The sequence below is a fragment of the Falco rusticolus genome, chromosome 8 (assembly GCF_015220075.1).
Source record: "Falco rusticolus isolate bFalRus1 chromosome 8, bFalRus1.pri, whole genome shotgun sequence".
Classification (NCBI taxonomy): domain Eukaryota; kingdom Metazoa; phylum Chordata; class Aves; order Falconiformes; family Falconidae; genus Falco; species Falco rusticolus.
The window spans coordinates 46,914,753-46,927,801 of NC_051194.1; the positions used below are offsets into that span (position 1 = coordinate 46,914,753).

At 41.8% G+C, this 13,049-nt stretch overlaps 1 long non-coding RNA gene across 1 annotated transcript; it reads right to left on the bottom strand.

The window, feature by feature from the left end:
* Positions 1-4,729: 4,729 nt before the first annotated feature.
* On the bottom strand, positions 4,730-10,852 carry LOC119151947. The gene is made up of 3 exons (XR_005105624.1): positions 10,683-10,852; positions 6,095-6,263; positions 4,730-4,797 (listed from the first exon to the last, which is right to left on the bottom strand). It is a non-coding gene; the product is annotated as an uncharacterized LOC119151947 (long non-coding RNA).
* Positions 10,853-13,049: the final 2,197 nt, after the last annotated feature.

A 13,049-nucleotide genomic window follows, 5' to 3' on the forward strand; every position in this document is an offset into this window, starting at 1 on the left:
CCTGTCTCAGTTGAATGCTTTACTGAGGTGCAAGAATAACTATTTTCCCCAAGGAAAACTGCATGCTCTTTTGTGAGCCTTTTCAAAAATGTTTTTGAAGTGACCATTCTGTTCTACCTTCTGCAGTGCCTGCAGTTGCCAGGGCTTCTTCCTCTCTGCCCCATTTGCAGCCACAGGCAATGGGAGTCTGCTGGGAAGTGCAGGAATGAAACAGCGTTCTCTGGATTCCTTCTCTCCCCACACACCCTAACATGGCTCTTCACTGCGGATGTAATGTGTTGCACTGACAGTTATAAAATTACCCTTCTGATTCTGATTATTTTTCCAGACAGATACCACTAGGTTGCTTTGTTATATTTGGATGCGTTCTTCTTATTATTTACTAATTCACATTTCTCAAGGGCAAGGCCTGCCTAGGATCAGCAAAGGGCGGACAAGTCTGCATCTGCTCTCAAGCACCCCTCTCCATTGCTGTTGATTCTCACTGCATACTGCTCCCTCCTTCACCCTTTCCTTACTCTTCTGTGCCTCAACATTTTTGTCCACTTTGCCAAGTCCCTCAAACATCTGCCTCCTCCACCCTGCTCTTGTGCTCAAGAATGTCTCTGGCAGAAGCCTATGACCAGAATGACTTTCCCCACCAGAGATCTATTCTTCCCTCTTGGTCTCACCCCAACAGAACACATCTCCCAGCACAAGTCTTGACTGCAACTTCTAGTGATCTCAATTCAGATCTTTGCCTTCCTCTACTTCCCTTTTCACAGCATGAGACTGTGACAGTCTCTCAAAAGAAGCTTGAGAGGGCATGACTGTCTTATCAGTTTACCTTTACCTTCACTGATTATTCCCAATTCTCTTCCATGTAGTATCTACTGCAGATGCAGGAGTTTCTCATCTGTTTTCCACCAGCCAGCCCATGATCACCTCCTGAACTTCCCCCTCAGGCTCTGGCTGCATTCTTTTTTTACTCTTTTTATCTAAAAATGGAAATATAGAACAATCTCTTCCTCCTAAATCACACAAACCCCCCCACCCCCCCCCCAACCATACAGAAACACAATTGACTTCTTTCATCTCTAAGCTCATTCTGTGTTGTCAATACCATTACACGGAATTTTTCACACCATGTCCACCCAAGATCCTCTCTAGCATGGCTTTCCTCCTCAAATTTCAATAAAGATGCTGTCATTAGAGTTTCAAGTGATTGTTGTCTAGACAGATCTCACAGCCACTTACTCCTTTTTCATTCCCTCTATATATTATTTTCAACACTTGCTAGTGCATATGTTCAAGCAAATATTTACCTCCTCACACCCCTAATTTCATTGACATCATCATATCCTAATTGCCATATTTCTTTGACAGATCCTTTAGAAAGACTCTCCCATTCTTTCTTCCAGTTTTCTACGGGACTCTATGCCACATCTAAATTATGTCCTTTAATGTATTTCAGCCTCTTTTCAAGACTAAAGACTTGTTTGTTGACTCCCCACGTTCATGACAGGAATCTTTACTAGCAGCACTGAAACCTAACAGGTATGTGGCCACTACCTAGAGTCCAGCATAACTTCAGTATACACTTCCTTCTTCCTCTATTTTAAGCACTTCCCACCATCTCAATTTCAATCACAGTAATCTACCCAACATGGTTACAAGCTTCTTTGTGTTACGAATTTGAGAAGATCCTCTTTTCCCTTGACCCCTCTAGTCTTCACATTCAGACCAGGTCTAATTTTCACAGCTAAAACTCCCCATAGCCCTCATCCTTTTGCAGCTTGGCTGAAAATCCTTCTTTCATTTAACTGAAGTAGCTTTGCCTCACTCTAAACCAAAGCAAGTCACAAAGATCTTTCTTCTAGCTTCAGCTCTAGGGCTTCTCTCTAAGCATCTCTTGAGTTGCTGCTCTTTCCTTACTGTACTTTCTTTTTAATTTTTCTGATGGAACAAATACAGCGCTCATTTGACTTGTAAGAGGCTTAAAACCACTGAGATTAAAACAGCCATGAAAAAAACCCAGACCAAAAGTTACTCACCTCCCTCCTTTTTCCCTGAACAGAGCAGAGCTTATACAACAGGCAGGAAGGGGTAAAATAGCTTGGGAGACCAAGGCAGCTGGTCTCATCAGACAACCGCACCCAGCTGTTTTATATATGGGACAGGAAGAGGAAATTAGAAGCTAGAGTAGGAGGATAATTCCCTGTTCAGAAGCTTAATGTGAAAAGACTGTTGCATTAAAGGCCATATTTGTTTGTGCTACATAAAGATTTGAACAAATAGGAAGTATTGTCACTATTAGCAGGAAAAAAGGGGAAAGCATTTTTATGTATTTTTCCTGTGGCTTGTGGCTTTTTTTCTCTTTACTACGACACTTCTAAGATTGCATGTTTTACCAGGATACCAAAAACGGAAACTGATTTTGTTGGATTTGCCTTTCCAATTTTTTGCCCCGTTCTTACATGTTTTCCTTTACACAGCCATTTGTCACAAAATACAAAGATGGAAAATTAATATTGTCTCTAATTCTGTGAAGTTTTTAGTCTTGACTCCATGCCAATTTAAATAATTCTTCCAACCTAAACTTTACCCACAGGATCACATAGCATGCTTGGTCTCTAAAATATTTGTATTAAATTTCTATGGCCTATCAAACAGCTGATTCGGGCTATCAAAAGGTCACTCACTAGAGCAAGCAGTGATTTCTCTTTCAGTTTGTGAAGCATTTTGGGAAAATACTGTAACTAGGTTGAACTTTCAAACTCTGCTGATACCAGAAGAAGCAACAAGAAGGAACCCCCTCCTCTTACTCTCTGAATAATATATCCATTTCTCTGCTATAGTGATAACCTGTTGGTTTTTTTTTTAATACCTAAGTAAATTCACTAGTTTATAGCAAGAAGCCCTGCTCATAAGGAAAGAGAGGAATACTGAGTCTCCTGTCTTTCTGCAGTTTTTGATTACATCATTTTTTCATTAAGCATGGTTGGTATTACAAGCAATACACAGCTTAGAATTGCCAATCTTGTAATAATTTGCAGCAGATCTGCTGTAAGATGAAGCAAACTCATTTCTAAACCTCATTACATTCTATAACTTCATTCTTGTTTTTCCTTTCATTAATAAAAAGACACAGTTCATGCTACATTTTCTATGAATCAATGAAGACTAATGGAATCGTACTTCACACACTTGAAATGAGAACTAAGTTGAAAATGAATATGGAAATTAGTACAATGTATTTAGAAATTTACCATTACTGGACTAAAAAACTACAGCAACGTAATAAAAAAAGGTCCATAATGGCTGCAGATCTATTTCATGGACTCATAGTTTCCCTTTTTATCATAGAATATAATTTTTAGAATGTTTGAAAAGTTTAATTCCTTAAATTTAAACTCTTGCAAAATGTGTCTACTGCATAATGAGAAAGTTTTAATGCCAAGATCATTTGACATATGTGAGAAACAGACATCAATATTTCTACCTGGTTCTCACAATCATTGCCTGTTCAGTGGGTGTAAATTGCTGTATTTTTTTCTTTTAATTTTGTCATCCTTAAAGCTCAGAGCGTGAGAAAAAAAAATTATTGCTGTTGATACATCTCAAGTTTTTGATAGTGGATGTTGTTAGAATGTCTTCTGTCCCACAACATTCATGGAATGGAATTTTCTTCAGCTGCATGTGCCATCTGTAATGACGATGCTTCTTTCAGGTTTGGGAATAACAAACAGAAGTGGCTCTGCATGATCTAGTTGTCCAGAGAACTCGCTTGCTGCAAACACCTCACAGTGGCTCCAAAGCAGCTGAATTTTTATGGTGCTCTACCTTCTATAGGAAGATTTAGATAGATTCCCAGATTTAATCTCAACCTGCCTCAAAGTAAAATGAGCATTGTGCTTGGAATCCAAATATTTTCCTGTCAGTGCTATGTATTGTTGTTTACAGCTATGCTAATGTTTTTTGCTTTTTTTGTGTTGTTTTACTTTTGACATCACTATTAACACCAATGAAATGCATTATGTCCAAGTGTTTGGCATCCCTGGAGTATAAATGGAGTATGTGAGTTGCAAATGAGGTTTTCTTCACATACATAGGATTGGCTTCTGTGAGTAACCCTGCTGAAATCACTTGAATGACTTGCTTTTTAAGAAGTCTGGGGGCTTACATATGTAGTAGAATCTTATACGAAATATTCTTCAGATTATTTATCTTTGAAAAATACATATTAAATATGGGAAGATGGAGCAAAATATTTAAAATAATTTTATCCATAGCTGCTAATTATGACATTAAAGTAGATATTTGCATTTATTTGTATATACTTAAATATGAAGACTTAAAAACTGAACCAATGTTCTCAACTATGTCTTTAAGAACCACCTAGTGGACAAACTTCATACAACAATTTTATGTAATACTACCTCTGCAGCGTTACACACTCCTTTCTTTTTTGGGGAAAAAAAAAGAAAGAAAAGGATTCATCTATATAGGGGTGTAAAGGAGAGGGGAAGAAATGCACTCAATTACCGCTCTGTTGCAAATTTCCAATAAATGTCAGTGTAGAAAGAAAATTTATTTGCCCCAAAAGATATATTAAAAAATATAGTATGTTGCCTTTTTATGTTGCTTTTTTTTACATGGAAAAGGTGTGGAACTGATAGGCTGTTTAATGAAAAAATGTAGAAAACTGTTTTTCTACTAGATAATGCATAAAATTCAGGAAAATACTTGCTTAGTTCTGACAGAACCTGCATTCCATGCAACCATGCATTGTATCTTCAGTCTCCAAACCAGAGTAAACTGTAAAGTGAAAGCAAACAGCATCTATATTAAAAACTAATGATGTAAAAAATGTCTTCAGTAATAATAATCTAAAATGTGAGTAACCTCAGACATGCTGCCTTCTTCCATTATGGAAATTTAAATATATATTTTCTCAATTCAACTGTATTCCACTATTCCACATAGTTAGCAATACATATTCACCCTACTACATAAAGCATACCTTGTCATTTGCAATGTAGAGCTATTGCCTATGTTATAAAGAATAAAGATGTATTTGATTGTCTTTATAACAGGATTTCCTCAATTTATCTTCATTCAGATTTGTTAAATATTCATTTATTCATTGCAGAATCTTGCATATTTCCTTCTTCTGCACTCAGACAAAGTGTTAATAAGGGATCTTATGTACAAACCATATTTTTCTGTCATTTGCTTGTTTCTAAATATACCAGGAAGCTCTTGGACATATACTACATATACCAGGAAGCACAGCTTTATGGAGGTATTTTTTCCCTCTTGTCCTTTCTATCACTGGCACAAACCAGCATATTTTGTAAAATCCTAAAATAGGGTTTGATGCTTGGTGCTACTTATTCAGCTGTCTTACAGATTCTGGAAATAAGGCCATTACTGTGCAGCAGGAATGTAAATTAATTTTTACATAGTATTCTCTATGGTATGAAATGGTTATTTCTCATTATTCCTTATAAGAAGAACCCTTCCTTTCTCAGGGACCCCCTCTATACCCTTTACGTGTTCCAGTTCAGGGAAAATGTTTGCGCTCAAGAGGAATATGTTGTCATGGAAATTCACATGGACGAAGTTATTTCTGTGGAACAGTCTACTGTTGGAGCAGCAGAAGACAGAGGGAAAAAAAAAAAGTGCCCACAGTGTTTGAAGCTGGAGTCCTTGTGTGTGTGGAAAATACATGCTTTAGCAGCTACCTCTGTAGAAGCTGGAGTAGATCAGTTCGGGCCAGAAGGCAATTTAGAATTTGAACCTGTTTGCTAATGAAAGGAAAAGCTTTCCAAAAAGTAATGTGAATGGAGGTAGGGTCAGAAATGAGCCACAAACACATGTCATCAGATTTTAGACATGGTAATGATTCATATTCAAATCCTAGTACTCCTCTGCTGTCTTAGATATGGCCACAGTCCTCCAAGGAGATCTATCTCTCTTGGCCTGAATGCTGTTTTCTTGTTTGGGTTATGCCACATAACCAGGACTAATCAGAGTTACTGGTTAATCAGAACCCGCAGTAGTAGAAGGGAGGGAAGGAGGGAGGGAGTGGCCCAGCATATTTGAGACCTACCCTGCAGTGGACTGGTAAGACGTCCAAGACCCCTTGTCACCTGCCACTTGTCTCCGTGAGTTCCTCATCTCCCATTTGCCCACGTGGTTTTAGCTCATTGAAGATTCAGGTAGGTGGCTCCGAGGATAAGGGAGGTTCGGCAGCTGCATTCTTACAGGCTGGATTTTACCTGTGGGATTAGAAAAGAATACATCATGCTCTAAACTTTCGAAAAAATATTTTCAAAACAACACATAGAATGTATTCCCACTCACTTGAAACACAGAGCTAGTAGATGAAAACCAGGAATGAAAACAATTATAAATAGCCCAGAATAGCTGCACTGAACACAAACCAAATAAAGTGGAAAAACAAGCAAGTGACATAACTCTTTTGAAGTTTACTTGATACTTAAAGAGGTTCTGTACAAATGAACCGTGATTGCTTCAGGAATATGGGTGATGCCAAGATCTTGGTCATCATTAAATAATACATATGAAATTATTGGGAGGGGATTGGAAAGTTGGGTGTGAAGTGGCAGAAAAAATTTCCCTGGTTTCCAGAGCCCAAGTTATTCTGAAGCCTCTGGTAAGTCTGCTAAGTTACTGTAGTCATGCAGAGGATTGTCTAAATTGCACAAATTCCCCCCACCAGTAATTCTATGGGCCAGGATGCTTATTGGACTCCACAGCACCTCCTTCTAGAACTCCTGCTCCTCAGCACACACACTGTGCACTGGAGTACCGAAGTACTCTGCAAAGCTTATTCCACATTCTCTACATAGCTTATTCCACATTCTCTACATCAAAGGAATCCTTTCTCTGCAGAACTGGGACTTTTATGACTCCTTTCTGCTACATTAAAGGAACTGGATTGAGGATCTTCACCATTTGTGTAAAAGACTTCCTTCTTCTGTGCTTACTTGGGGTTAAACAAACAACTTATTTTTATATGGCCCTCAAAACCAGCTTGAAAGCACCAGAAAATCAGCTGCAGCAAACTGTGTTCTGCTACCAGCAGCAAAACAGAGGAAGACTTCAACATCTGTGATTAAGAACAACTGTGCGCAGGACAACTGCTACAATTGCTGGTTGACAGGCAAAGAAATCTCGCTTGTTCAAACTCAGTTCAGCAGTCTGAAAGGTGTGTAATCTTAAAAAAAAAAGAAAAAAAGTAAGTGTGATCATCTGATGGTCACCCATATAAAACTCTATATGCATCTCTAACAGAGATTCTTTTTTACATAAAGACTGCTGCATCCTACTGGCTGGGTTAGCAGAACATAGCATCCCTGCCACAGATTTTTTTTTTTTTAATTCAGTATTGACACAACTTGGGTGAATATTCACATTGCTGCTGTTCACTTCTATTTATTCTATGATAAATTCACAAATGAGGCTGGAATTAACACTCCTAAGAAAAGGAACAACTCCCTGATGAACTCCAATCTAATCTGTCTAGTAAAGAAACAGCTACACATACTTGGGAGTGGGGATTGGCTTCAATATGCCAAATTTTGCAGTTGTTGCAAGATGCTCTTTTGTACTTTATGTCTTTATTGATGTCAGGCCATGACACAAACTGCATACAGCAGGTTTTGGGACCCTGACACCTTTCCTATAGCAGGTTTTAGAATGTCCATAACACATGGGATCGCTCACTCCTAAAACCATGGAAATTAGTAAAGCTGTTAAATGTGGTGGATTAGCCAAAGCATAAAAATGCAAGAAAAACCTTGTATTCGTTAATTCCTCTGGTACTTATTTGATGCTTTCCCCAAGACCTGTTCTAGCTATCTGTATTTTCTGATTTGTGTCAGGCAGCACAGACACTCAGTCTAGCTGCCAACAGCTTTTACTGAAGGTTAGCAGGCTGGTGGCCATCAACTCCAGCTTAACAGGTCGGTTAGTTCATTTTATGAAGACATTTTCAGCTCGTGGACATTCTAGCTAAATTCTAGGTGCAACTGGAGAATTTCCTACTTTTAATGACCACAAGAAGTGCATGGTTAAAACCATGCGGGATGATTTAAGCCTGACTAGAAATGCCTGGCATTACACACTTGTCAGTGATTTGCTGCCAGAGTAGACCACTACTGAGTGTGTGTGCCTCTGTGGGTGTATGAGGAGGAAAAAACAAACAAAACACAACTGGCTCCCAATCTGTTCCTGCTGCTACTGTTAGATGTCTTTTCATAGACTGCCAACGCTTCTTGCATCAGTGCTGCTGGTATTGATAAATGTAATTTGTCATTTGAATGGCAAAATTTTAAAGCTCAATTTACAGTTTGCTGTGATGAGAAGAGTTCCAAAGGTCTCCTCAGTCCAAAGGGAATGCTCAGTCAGGATTCGCTTTAAATGCCTCATTTTATTAGGGAGATACAAGACACCTCTCCCTGTAAACTCAGGTTAAGGGCCCTAGTCAGCTCTTTTAGAAAGTTCATGGACTAAGGAGGAAAGGAGATGGGCAGAAGAAGGTGTTCTTGTTTATACTGTAGTAACAAACTACCACTAGTTCCTTCTACAACTTGCTAAGGTACCGCAGACCAGAAGCCCTGCGGTGTCTGGGTGGTGAAAGCTGCAGCTGTGTAAAGATCTTCCAGGGCATGAATGAGGTGCTGCGTTCTGTTCCCCTCAACCTCCGTTTTGGGAGGAGGAAGGGTGTAAATCCAAAGACCTTTCCCACGCCTGCCCTCTAATGGTGGCAGCGTCCCCAGAGAAAAAATCCCACACAGCAAAGGTGACCGCTTGACCTAACTACACAGTTTTGCTGTAGCTGTTCTGTCATTTTGAACAGTTCAGAAAAAGACAACATCGAATTGTTTGACATACCCTCATTCAGGTTGAGTAGTTTTCCTGTAATGGTTAAACAGCTTGATTCTGTACTGGTTTACACCGAGTCTGCCTTTTTAAATCAACAGCTTATGGCAGAGTAGAATTGGGCCCTTTACTTGCTTAAGGCATTGAGCATCTTTCACCTTTGCACACAGTTGTCATGAGAAATCATTCCTACTACAAGCTTCTGATGTCCTAATTTCCATTTTTCATCATCTGTTTTATTAAGTGTTCAGAATACGCCTGCACATGCAAATGGTTGCAAGCGGCAGTGCCGTAGGGATCCATCTAAACGTGGCCTGTTACTAAACAGCAGCCCTAGCCAGAAAGGCCCTTTTCACTGTAATCCTGAAATACTCCTGACGAGGTATTGCAAGAGTGACATACAGTGCTGGGATGAACCTCTCCCTCCACTGCTGTGGGCACTGGCCTTGTTCTCCTTTCAGTGGGGGGTCACTGGCAGAAGAATAACACCCTGTCACTCAGGGCTGCCCCAGGAATGGGAAACCAGCTTCCACTCAGGACCAAGCAACGCCACCAAATGTGTTCCCGAGCAGCATGGCCAAAACCCATCTCCAAGGACCAAATTCAGGGTTAAAGTAGACGAAAGTGCAAGTTACATGATGGAAAACCGATCTCAACAGGACCATCCCACAAAGGGACCAGAAAAGAGTGTAGATTTCCAGTTTTGACTCCCCTCTAAATACGATTTCAGTTTTAAGAGAGAGATAAAGCCCAAAAGCACCTTCCGGGCATTTACACCTTACAATGCTTCCTCACATCCTCCCGCTTCTGAATGTCAGGTGGCTCAGCATGCTCTGCTGTTTCCACAGTGGCAAAATCCGTCTTCATCTGTTATTACTAGGACAAGCCCTTGTTCAGCATTCTTATCACTTTTCTGTCCCTGATTTGATTTTCTCTTTGCCCCCAAATTCAATTTTCCAGCAAATTATCCCAGCTGCTCGCAAAGCCTCCCCCGAGCACAGGCAGCAGGCTGTGTTCCTCTGCGGCACACGCTGCTCATGGCGCCTGCCCGGCTCCGGCCGCCGCCGCCCGCCTCCTCCCTCAACGAGGAGCGACAGGAGAGACCGCGGCCCCCCCTCCGGGAGGCAGCCGCCACCCGGGCCCTCCGGCAACCGACCGAACGCGGCCCGAGGGGTAGCGGTGCCGGCGATCGCTCCCGCCCCGCACAGGGTTAGAGCACCGCTTGATACCGCCCCCACCTCCCCTCACACCACAGGCCGCGGCGCGACAAGATGGCGACGGGCAGGCAGCGTACCGCCTCGCCTTTTGTGTCGTGCTTGCCCTCCCCCGCCCGCGCCACCGCCCAGCAACAGCGACACCCAGCGGCGCCTCGGCGCCTCGCGGGCTCCTGCCGGCCGCGTTTTCTCCGCCTTTGTACCACCCTCGCTCGTTGTTACGCCTGCGACGTCAGAGGGGCGCCCCGCCCTCACGCGTTGTAACCGTGTGTGACGCCAGAGAAGACAGGCCGGACGTCACGCGTGTGCCCTCGCTCCCGCCACAGCACCTTTTTCCAATGCTGCCGGTGAGGGCTGGCACAGCCCCCCCCGGGCCTGCCTCGTGTGGGGCTGGCACCCCAAACATCCCCCTTCGGGACGCAGGGAGCGGGGGAGAATCCATGCTGAGGGCAGCGTGGGGGGGATGGGCAGCGTGGGGGGGATGGGCAGCGCTAACTCACCCGCGGGCCCGCGGGGATGGCATGGGGTGCAGTGGGAGAGCAGGGCCCAGGAGCCGGGGATTGTGTGGTGCCTTACCGGGTGCTGTTAGGTGGCCTGCCCCCAGCGCACTGCCCTTGGCGTCGCTCGCTGTCACCGCCTGTGAGAGGCAGGTGCCCGATCCTCCGAAGAGGAGCGACAGACCTGTTCCGGAGCCTCCGAGCACTGCACAAGGTCTCAGCCACTGCTGGGGCCTCTCATCTGTTGCCTCGAAGTGCACCTGTGAAAAAGTGACAAGCAAATGATTCTTTTCTGTGCTTTTTCACAACTTCTCACATTCAGCTGAAAATTCCAGTGTTCTCTGGTACAGGCTGTAATAGCCTATGGCCTTTGATACCAAGATTATTTTGTCTGTTTAGGTATTTGTATATTTTGCCCAACAAAAATACGGTTACAGTTGGATATTTCTAAGAATTAAAACCACTTGTGATGTAAATAAAAATCATACTGTTTGCTCAACCTTCTGATTAGCTGTTTATTTATATAACAAAAAACCTCTCCCAACTCATACTTGAATAGCTAACAAGACCTGCTGTATTTAAATTAAACACTGAATACATAGCAAGTTTCATATTCCAAACACATGGTTTTGCATAAATGCAATACCTGAAAGGGCCCCAAAGCAGCGTACGCCACAGGTTTGCATTAAATGTCACTGGTCCTATTTGCGTAATGCAAAAGAAAATCATTGTCTTGCACACATACCAAAGAGCAGTGCTGTAATGTAAGTTGACAGAATACATTAGGTCAGGGATAGCAACCAGTGAATGCTGATGGCCTGCAGAGGGTATGGAGAGGATGTATGGAAGAAAATGGAGGGGTTACTTGTGTAGCAATTACTGTAAAAACACACATCTGCATTTTCCAGGGAGCTCAGAATCCCCATGAAGTTCTGTACCAGCTCTCACCCTTATTCTGGGAGGAGGTGGATTTGAGAACGTACATTTAACTGAGGAGTTTGCTTTGCTATCTCACTCTCCACTTGTGTAAGTCTCCAGTGTCTAATAATGTAGCTAGTCTTGATTTCAGTTTTCTGTAGGAAAAAATGTCCTCAGGTGACAGCGCTGTGCATGCTCTGGAACTTGGTTGTTCTAAATATGGATCAGGCTCTTTTCAATAAGCTCTTTATTAATCTGGCAGTTTCCTACCAAAGTATTAGGGTGGGAACTGTTCCATTGGCAAAATTATGCCTAAGTCTATACTTAACTGCGAACTATTTACATTAAATAATGTCACTGTCAGCTATAGTTACGTCAGTTGCATCAGAACTAATTCAGTGCTTTAGACACATACACTCATCTGTAACATCTCTTCAGGCTAGCTCACAGAAGAAAGAAAAATAGCATAGGAGATACAGCTTTTTCCAACCTACATAAGGCAATGTCTGCTTAGCTTTTGAGGAACCATTGCTTTCTGGGCCTTTGCTTGATTTAGTTTGATTTTGGCACATGTGACAAGTCTTACATTTTCCCCAGTGTCACTTTTCATTTTCAGGCATCTTCAGTCCTCACAGATTCATCCATGCCTAACTGGCCTTCCCATGTTCTTCTTAGTAATTTTATTCAACACAGGAGAAAACATCCTTTCTAGTACCTTTAGACAAAGTCTCAGAAAAATTTCTCATTTATACTGGCAATAGGTGCTGGGAATATACACCACCAGCTACCCTGTGCTAAAAGCCAGACGTAAGTTTCCATTGACTTTCATCTTAGGGTAAATGGAGAACGATAAATACATACCGAGCCTTCCCTTACTGGAGATATATGTAATAACTAACAAACTGGAAAAGGCGTGATTTGTCACTATGCTGTGGAAAATATCCTGAGATTTTTCTTAAACTGTTTTTGTTCTTTGCTTCTTCAGTGACGATGTTTTCCTGATGAAGCCATAGAATTGACATACTTTTACCCAGTAATAGACTTTTATCCTCTTCCTTTGGCTTTTCTGTTACTGTGAATAATTTAGATTCCTGTACTGCCTTGGTCTGTGTGTCACTGTCCAACCTGAAGAAGCACATGCTGCTTTTCTGTCTGGTAAACACTTTTATTGCCGTCAGCTGCAATACTTGCTGCCTACTATTCTGCTGAAGAGTTCACTTGAATTTTTTAGTGTTGTCTTCCTGTGCATGCCCTGCTAATGGCTCCATGCGCATTTTCCCCAGGCTGGCACCTCCCTTGCTGCCTGCTACTTGTGTCAGAGCAATCACTCCTGTAAAATTGCCTTTGGACCAGGTGAGGTTTTTTCTTTTATATTTACAAATTTATACTTACAGTTATAATTACAAAAAATATTAATTTTTGTACTGTTTTACTGAGATTTTTGTTCCAATTCACAATCCCTAAGTCTTAGCACCCCAAATGGCTCTGTAGCAAATCTTCACAAACTTTTGCAACAAACTCTTTCGTC